At 50.6% G+C, this 9,631-nt stretch overlaps 1 pseudogene; it reads left to right on the plus strand.

Annotated features, from left to right (window-relative positions):
* Positions 1 to 9,090, plus strand: part of LOC142586399 (uncharacterized) — a 120,778-nt pseudogene extending 111,688 nt beyond the window's left edge.
* Positions 9,091 to 9,631: the final 541 nt, after the last annotated feature.

Consider the following 9,631-nt stretch of genomic DNA (forward strand, 5'->3'; position numbering starts at 1 on the left):
GTAACATCAAAAAAGAACATTGAGTGGTACATTTCGTTGAACCGGACACGTGAGCAAGGCAAGGGAAAAAAAACATCTACTGCATTCGTAACAAAGACAAACCAAGGAATCGTATCTCCTTTTCCGATAGTGACACCGAAGGCTTGCTTACGCACTTTTGCTCTAATTTTGCTATCTCGTAGGCCTCTACAATCTCCCTCGTCATCCTGCTATGAGCCTTATACAGAATGGAAGTGCTCAGTGGTAAACCACACGGGAGAACCAATTAGCTGCGCGACCCTGAGAAACTGCACGGTAACGGAGGGGTGGAAGTCGCCGTAGCTCTAGCGGCGGCTGAAGGTTACCGCAGGAACAAATCTCTGATAATTCTAACGGACTCCAAAGCAACATGCAGGAACTACACACAAGGCAGAGTTAGTAAGGAAGCACTGAGAATCCTCCTCAAAACAGAGCCTCCTAACAAAAAGATAAAACATAGGATCTTTTGGATACCGGCACACACCGGGATAGAGGGCAACTCAAGGGTGGACCGCCTAGTTCGCGAACTCACGCACCGAGCAGGGCAGTCGGAAACCCTAGAGGCCCCCTTAACGGTGGAGCCGACGTATGCAGAAATACTTAACCACTACAGAGGAAGGAGACTTAAATACCTCCCACCCCACACATCGCTCACACAACATGAGGCAGTAAGCTGGCGAAGACTGCAAGCAGGTACGTTCTTCAACCTGCACACATTACACAAAATGTTCCCCACCCAGTACAGGGATACATGTCCGTGGTGCGGAACAACTACCCCGTTATACCACATCACGTGGGAATGCAAGCGTAATTTCGCATTCCATAAAGTAAGTAACCCAAGTGCGGAACAATGGGAGGGTCTGCTCACCAGCAGCGAGCTCGCAGCCCAACGGGCAATTGTGCAGCACCCCTGCGAGGCAGCAAGACGCAGCGCTGCCCTGGAATAGGGGCGCCGACCTTGTGAACCGGCCAGGACTCAAAACATGAAGACACCGGCCCACCGCCAATCTCTCTGAGATATAGAGAAATAAAGTTTTTCCATTCCAAACATGGGTTTGCAGGAACAATCTCGGCAGTGAATACCCAAATGACCCGAGATTACCTTAGTGACGTTATATTGATGCTCCTTTAATTTCTCGTTGATGCATCTGCCGGTTTGACCAATATACGTTCTTCCGCATGAAAGTGGGATGGCAGAGACAACCTTATGAGTACAGGTTACAAATTGTTCGCGATGTTGGGTAGAACATGAGTGCCTTTTGTTATTTTCGGTGTGAACCTGTTTGCATAGCTTCGATAGACGCTCAGGGGCAGAGAAAACCACGTCTACTCCCGATTTCGCCGCTATTCTTCTGAGATTATGTGAAATGCAACGAATGTATGGTACCACAGCAACTTTCTTTGCTCTAGCATTGGTACTGCTTGCATTCGACGCGTTTTTGCACTTTTTGCTTAAGCCCACCGCGACAGAAGTTATCATACGCATCGGGTAACCAGAATCTGCCAGGCGCTTGGCCTGGTCTTTGAAACTGGCTTCCATTTTGTGGTCACATGACTTCGTCAAAGAATTGTTAAAACACGATGTCACTACTGCGCGCTTTACAAGTTTTGAATGAGCGGAATGAAATGGTAGGACTGGCTTATTGCTTCTCGGCTGATAACTCCAGCATGTCATTTGTGGATAAAAGTACAATCCCAAGTCTAAAAACCTTATGAAATTGCCTATGGGGACTTCATGTGTCAAAGACAAAGGGGACAACACTTCAGTGAATGAGGTTACGGTTTTTGAAACCAGCGAGTCACAATTGCCTGATTTGTTATTTAAAATGATTAGAAAATCGTCAACGAATCTGAACACTTTCGCGACATCGGTGTCATTTTTTAGGCGTTCATCAAGAACCTGGTCGCGGTTAGCTAGAAACAAGTCACTTAAGCGGGGAGCAATACATGACCCAATGCATATGCCGTCTTTTTGTTTGACAACATTTCAACAACAAATTTCGACAACAAATGAATGAAACAAAAGAACGTTCTTCGTTCTTTCGCGCTCTCCATAACGGCTAAATACACTGAGGCGAAGCGCATATATATATATACCCCCGCGAGGCGACACCTCCTCTCCCTCTACGCCAGCGGAGCACATTAGGGGAGCGAGCGTCGACGGCGGCGCCATCTGTTGGAGCGCGGCTGCGGCGTTGCTAGGCAACGGCGGCTCAAGGTAGTGCGTCGGACACGGCATATGGCATACGGCATACTGCGCGACGAGCCGAAATGGTTTGCTGGCTGGCGTAGTAAAGCTTTCGCTTTAAAACTCTCTCGAATAGCATCCCGCAAAGATTTGGCGTGCAGAACGCGCTAACGCGCGCAGCGTTTTAGAGCGTCGTTCACCCGATGCTCGCCCGTTCCTGCGTCGAGCGTCGACGTCGTCCCTCGTAACCGAGCGAACGAACAGTACAGCGAAGGATGAAAGACGGCGATAGCGAAGAGATTGCGAGGAGCAATGCGGCCGGAGGAGGGTACGACGAAAGCGTGAGATGAAAGGCGCAGTGCCGCGCTTTGCGGCGAGGATTTCTATTCGAGACGGCGCCAGAGTTGCGCGCGTCGTCTGTAAGGAAACAAAGCGCTGCATGAGCGGAGGTCTGTCTGCGGTGGCTGCTGTGAATCGCGCCCGCGCGTCACCGCCGCGCTGCTTCTCGCGCTCTCCCGATTAACGAAGCGTTTGTGCCACACGTCGCTCCGTTTGTAACGTGCCGCACGAGACAGATTGTCCGCGCCAGCCAATATATCGCGAAATGAAAACGTATACATCTGTGCTCAAATCTCGCATTAAGAAGCATCGTTATCGTCGGTTCTTAAAGAGCAATCTTTGTTTTTATTTGTCCGCATGGGTCTGAGTCGTAATGGCGTTGCGGGATGAACTTCCGGCCCCGGGGCTGGGATTACGGCTTCCCAACAAACAAGGCGCATTGGGAGACGAAGCTTCGTGAAGTTTGGCCACAACTGGTTTGCGGGCAAGTCCGTTTGTTCTTTACATCTTGAAACTGAAATATTTCTGAATGAGAACGTAGTTCGAGAAAACTGCCACATTTCAGCGCGCTTATAGTTGGGGAAATTTTTAATGAAAGCGGCATAGCTATCAGAGAATTATGTGTATGGCTTGAATGTGAATTTATTAGTACGACTTTTTTAGTATATGTTGTTTTATGCACCAAGAATGGGAAAATGTGGCAGCCCACAAAGAATTAAGAATTACGAAGTAAGCCCTTTGTCGGCAACGTTAAATTCCATGAAGTGTTGCATCCTGCTTACAACCCATATATTTTTCCCGAAAAGTCCGCAAGTGGCTGCTATGAACAGTATGCATGGTAACCTAAGGCACGCACTTGTCGCTTGATATACTTTATTATTTATAATGCGGATCGCAAGCCTAACGAGAGGAAGAAAACTGCTTCTGGGAGGATTGCGTGGACGCCTTTAACGTAGGGCCCCGGACTCGGACGGCGTGTTCATCCGTGCATGAGGAATGCCTGAAACCTCTAGGTCAGCCATCTACACCACCTCTCGCACTTCGAGAAGATATAGCCTGCTTCGTAGAAGACCTTTTGTTGTGTGTCCACCTCGCAAAAATGTTCCGTGCTGTGCGCAGCAATAAGACCGGTCTTTATGAGCGCTGGTCGCCATCACACTTGATGGCTACCGGCGTGGCGGCGGGAACAACAAGGAGAGCCACTGTTCGCGAAGCGGGGCTGCTGGCCTGTAGCTCTACCCCAAAATATCCTCCCTATTTCTACTTATCCATTTTTGTTATTCTCTTTTCCCTCCATGTGAATGATGTCCTCCGACAAAAGTGGAGATGTATTTCAATAAACATTTTTCACCACCATACTGCAAAAGATCGTAGGGTACCGGGCAGTCGCGAGAGTTGTGATTGTTGTCAGCAAGCTTATTGAAATTTTATGTGCAATGCGCCTTCTGCCACTAGAAAGAAACTAATCTATTCGCGCACATAAAAAAGAATGTACTACACATTATCTTGGTAATGTACTTATAGCGCATTTTACTAAACAGATACAAGCTTCTTTCTGCAACGTACCTGCAGCATGGCATGGAGTTTTGTAGCGTGGCCAGCCTCGAGAGAGATTTACAGGCTAACCTCTCGCACTGATCAGAGTTCTAATGAGCAAGGGATATAACGTCAAATTTCAATGGATCCCATCCCACGTAGGAATTGAAGGAAATGAAAAAGCTGACGCGCTTGTACGCCTAGCCCTGACATGTGTCCCAAAAGTAAGAGCGCTAAACATTTTTCAGAACCCCAAGGACGCAATCCCCGTTGACCTTAGGGCGATCCATAAGACTCCACACTAAGCCTGTGTGACCCATAGACTTACTCGCGAAGAAGCAACGCTGTTGTACCGCATGAGAACCGACTCCGCGTACGCCCCGGCTCGGTTATTCAAGACTGGATGATGCGCTTTCCCGCTCTGTAGCTTCTATGGTGGTATCAACGACATCGAACATTTCATTTGGATATGCCCGCAGTTCGACGCAGAAGGGGAAGCGATGGTCGCAGCCTGCAAAAGAATGGTCTTTCGTACAGGACCTTTCAAGACGTTGTTTTCGTCGGATCGGCAATCAGGAAGAGGGTGCCACGACTGCCGATTGCCTTCATGCAGGACAGGGCTCTTCGACACCTGGTGACACACATAGTGACACTCATAAGAGGCTCAGGCGGAATAAAGGCTAACCCCGCCTGCTGCAACACACACACACCACCGCCACCACCACCGCTGGTTTTGTAGCGTTGGATATGTCTATTATTGGTATTCTGGATTTATATGGATATCTTACAGCTGTTCACAATGTTCAGAATAAGCGTACCATAGATGTCCAAGCAATATTTCTCGTCTGCTGGGGACAGCCAACCTTGACACTGACTTTCCCGTCTTGCACGTCTGTTCTGCGTAGAGCTCTCCTCAACGTTCTTCCCTCCTCGCGACGTCATAACTGCGTATCACGGCGTTCATTCGAACCATGGACTGCCGTTTGCATTTCGCCGTAGCTCGTGAACGCTGACCTGTGTCTGCACAAAACGCTGCGTAAGGTTATAGCTTTCAAAGGATGGCAATAAAGACGCATCACATTTACTTTAACAGCGTTTACTGCACCACTTCACGAAAAAGTCGCTTCACAGAGATTCCAACATGGACGTTCGAGCTGCATAATTTTCGGCCACAACTTGTACAACTGCCGCCGCAAGTGAGCATTCGGATGTGTATCTGGTGAGAGGGCGACCGGGCATTTGCCAGCTGTCTGTGCGCGAGCAGTCCTTCTCTGTACCTCCATTTTCTGGCACATAGCGTGCGTTGCGCGCTCTGGGCTTTTCACGACCCCGTGCGTTTCGCGCTCTCCTCTCAGGGCCAGCAGGGTGCACTTTCCGTTCAGCCATGCTTATCAATTTTCGCTACTGTCGCCGTAGTCACAACCTCGCGAGCTTGCGAGCTGCTTTGCTTCGCCTGCACGCAGCGCTCTTCCTTCTTTTTCCGTGCGCAAATGGATTACCCGCATAATAGGTGGCTGCTGCCTTGGTCGCGGCCTTCTGTTTTATACGTTGCCATCCACTCGCTTCAATATAAGCAGAAGGCGCAGGCTTTAGAGCTGGTGTAATGGAAATAGGACTTATGCTGTCATTTTCAACGCTTGATTTTCTTTTTAACTGTTATTAGTTCTGACATCCTTTTTCAACGTTCTGTCCTTTTTCGGGGCACTGCTCCATAAGGGCGACCATTAGAGCTCCCAAGATGTGGGCCTCCCATACCGGCTTCCGGTCCTGCAACTATTCTTACGAGAACTGCCACGTGGGCATGAGAGTCGCGGTGTACACCCAACCTGCAAGATGCTCCGCGCTGCCTAGACGTCTTTTGACGACACGAGAAAGTTTCAACAGCATGGTTCGCCTTTGCGTGACTTCCGATGCTTTACGCTAATATTATCACACGTGTGTGACACCTTGTGTTACTATGCTGTCCCTGTCTCGCCTCTTTCCCCTTTCTTTTGTAGTGAACAGCACTTCTGAGAGCGCGCGAGGCCGATCGTTCCCGTTCGTTTGAGCGCTCGTCACGATTTCGTTTAGGCATGGCGCCACATAACGTAAAGAACGGACACACACACGTACAAACATATAGACGTTGAAACTCAACCATAGGAGTATCGACCGGAGGGGGGGGGGGGCAAAGTAGGCATGGAACGCGTGACGCGTGCGATGCTCTTACCAATTGAGTTACGCTGGCGCGGTATTCCCGTTCACTTTCTGGGGTATTTATCTTTTTACCATTGCAACGTTCTGGGCCTCCTCAGGGCCCACTCTCGGTCCTGCTCTCGGGACCACGTGATGCATTTACAGCATCCCAGGGCAACGAAGGATTGCTTCGGCGCACTCCGGCTTGGCGCAATCGTTAGTTCAGAAAGTGTGGCGTTGTATTTATGTCAAGATCAGCCTCAGTGAGTAGGCAGTGCTTCCAAACTGTACCCGGCTCACGGAGCCTCGGGCACAGGACGGGCCTTCGGAGCCCATGCAGCAAGCTGAGGTGGCAGAACAAGATGACAGGGCCTCGTGAGGACTACCTAGCGTCTCGCAGTGCTCGGGCAGCACAACAGTCGAGCCCATGCGAGCGCCGTTTGGAAAATTTAGAACGCACAATAGCGGGGATGCCAGTTAAATTTTAGCAGACATCAGGGCTTCCTTCCGGGAACTCTGGGAACAACAGCTCCCGCACATTGTGCAGAGCATAACTCCAGCCGTGATTGACACTGTCCTGTCCACAGTAAAGTAACAGGCTAGCGTCCAATTTAGGAACAGCCGCTCTCGCTCCCCGCGACCGGATTCGCGTAGGCGAAAGGTGGTCCTCGTCAGACCATAGGTTCCCAGGAACACAGTCCGGCTGCCGTCTCCCCGGAGATCGTGGTGCCTCAGTCTGAGGTGCCATCGCCTTCGGGGAGTGGGCATGCCCCTCACAATTAAAAACAAACTTCACTATGGCTGTCCGACCCCAGCGGAAAGCCCATAATAAGGCCGTAGAAGAGAAATTCGAGATCATACAATGGAACAGCAGGGGTTTTCGGAGCTGGAAGAAATGGTCGCACCTCCAGCTCTACTTGCAGTCCCTCGGTTCCGTGCCGGCGATCCTGGCTCTACAGGAACCCGGGAAGCTAAATTCATTGGGTATAGCACGTTTCAGGGATGTCCTACAACGTGCATCCTGGTGAACAAGGCATACACCGCAGTCCCGGCCGATCTCGACTTGGAGATTGAACAGGAATACACCATGGTCAAGGTCCTACCACTTAAGCGCCATTACCAGTCAATACATATCCTTAATATTTACTGCCCCCGTACAAGCAGCGCGTAACGCTCAACGAAATCTTCTACCGCGCGCTCAAAGCGGCTGACAAGGATCCTCTCGTGATTGTTGGGGACGTGAACGCTCCCAGCCTTCATTGGGGATACCGCTTTGAGAAGGCCAGAGGGAGGACGCAAACTGGCAGAGTTAATACACACACTTCGTCTCACGCTGCTCACGGATCCGGCCGCCTCCACCGTCGATAGCTATGCTATCCACTGTGGTCTCCAATGCGCTCCTGCGAAATCGGAACTTCTTTACATCAGAACCAATCCCAAAGACAACACGAGTTTGCGTCTCTTTCTGATGGGAGGTCCTATTAGAGTGGTCGAGGAGATCCAGATCCTGGGTCTGTTCATCCATCGCAGACTCAGCCCGGAATCCACTATCGACAAAGTCAAACGCGTAGGCGAACAGGTCGGACGTATGATCCACCGCGTTTCCAAAAAACGCGGCGGGTTGCGGGGCAGGGACGCGCTTCGGCTCGCCTATGCATTCGTAACCAGCAGGGTCCTATACTCCGTACCCTACCATCGAACTACAAGGAAACACGATGAACGCATCGACGCCATCATAAAGAAGGTTACAAAGCGAGCTTTGGACCTCGCGGTGGCTACCTGCAACGCTAAGTTGTTGGCTCTAGGTGTGCTTAACTCCTACCAGGAGTTGGAGGAGGCCCAACTTGTGAACCAATACACGCTACTCTCGCAGACGGTGTCTGGGCGCCACCTGCTAGACCGCTTGCACATACAACACGAGCGCATTCCAGAGGAGACATGCAGGCTTCCGGAGCTCTGGCGTCACAAGTTCTGGGTTCCACCACTACAGCGCAACATGGACACGCAGACACATGAAGGCAGACGAAAGGCGCGCGCTCGGGCTCTCGAACACCAATATGGATTAAAGCAGGGTCTATACTACGTTGATGTGGCAGGGCCTTCGCCCACTGGATTCTACACGGCTGCCGTAGTTCACCAGGACCAACGAGTTAACGGAGTTTCATACCACGCTTTCAACTCCGCGCAGGCCGATGAGGTTGCTATAGCACTTGCCACCTCGGACTCGAATTCGAAGGTAATCATCACAGATTCGCGCAGAGTCTGTGAGCACTACCTGGCGGGCGAGGTATCACCTTTAGCCTACCGCATTTTAAAGCAAGCTGTGAGGCAATCGGACTTCTCACCCAAACGCATTATTTGGACACCGGGCCACCAGGGCCTTAGAGGTAACGAGGCTGCGGACGCGGCCGCCCGAGTGCTTACCCACCGGGCACCTCAACCAAGCCTCAGAGATTAGACAACCGCTTCTGCGGTTCAGGGAAATTCTGGCAGACTATTGCGAACGTCATCGGCTTTTCCCGGTCCCTGCTAAGGGCCTGAGTAAGGCCGATGAATGAACCCTGGGGCGCCTGCAGACAAACACCCTGTTGTGTCCTGCAATAGCAAAACATTTTGACCCAAAAGTTGATGGCCGATGCCCTCACTGTGGGGAAGTCTCCGATAACTTTCACATGGTGTGGGCATGTCAGATGAATCCATCCCTTCCCCCCAGCCTTTCCCCCACTAGAGAGGCATGGGAGGCAGCCCTACTCAAATTCTCGGCGCTGGAGTCTCAAAGGGCTCTAGTCCAACGGGCGCGGGTAGCAGCTTCGTGCAGTGGGGTCCCAGACTAAGGACTCCACCTATGTAGAGGGCAACTTTTGGCCTGCAAACTCTCAATCTGTTGAATAAACGTTTTTCATCATCATCATCATCATCATCATCATCATCATCATCATCATCCAAAGTGTACAAAGGAAAAGAAATGGCATGAGAATGAATAACGGTGCCCACCTGACCAGAACGCCATTCTTCGCCGCTCTTCTCTGTCTTGCGCCGTTAGCTCCGAGTTGAGAAAGCCTGCCTCGTTTCTTGGGAAGTCGTTGCGCACAACCGTACCTCTGTGCTCTGGGTCTCGCACTAACGTCTACACGTGAACAATCACGTGCATTTGTGAAAAAAAATGAAATTACTTTCATATCCGGTGCTTAAGACGACTGAAGTAGGCATTTTGTAACGATCAATCTCATAATGCGTTCCCTTTTCTTCCCCGCCTCACCGAGTAGCCAATACCGACAAGGATGAAAGCCTGTGAGCCATGCGCGAAGTAAGAATGAAAATAATAAAAATGAAGCGAATAGTTATATAATCAGGGCATATTTGCATGCGTATTGG

This window comes from Dermacentor variabilis, chromosome 6, assembly GCF_050947875.1.
Source record: "Dermacentor variabilis isolate Ectoservices chromosome 6, ASM5094787v1, whole genome shotgun sequence".
Taxonomy (NCBI): Eukaryota; Metazoa; Arthropoda; class Arachnida; order Ixodida; family Ixodidae; genus Dermacentor; species Dermacentor variabilis.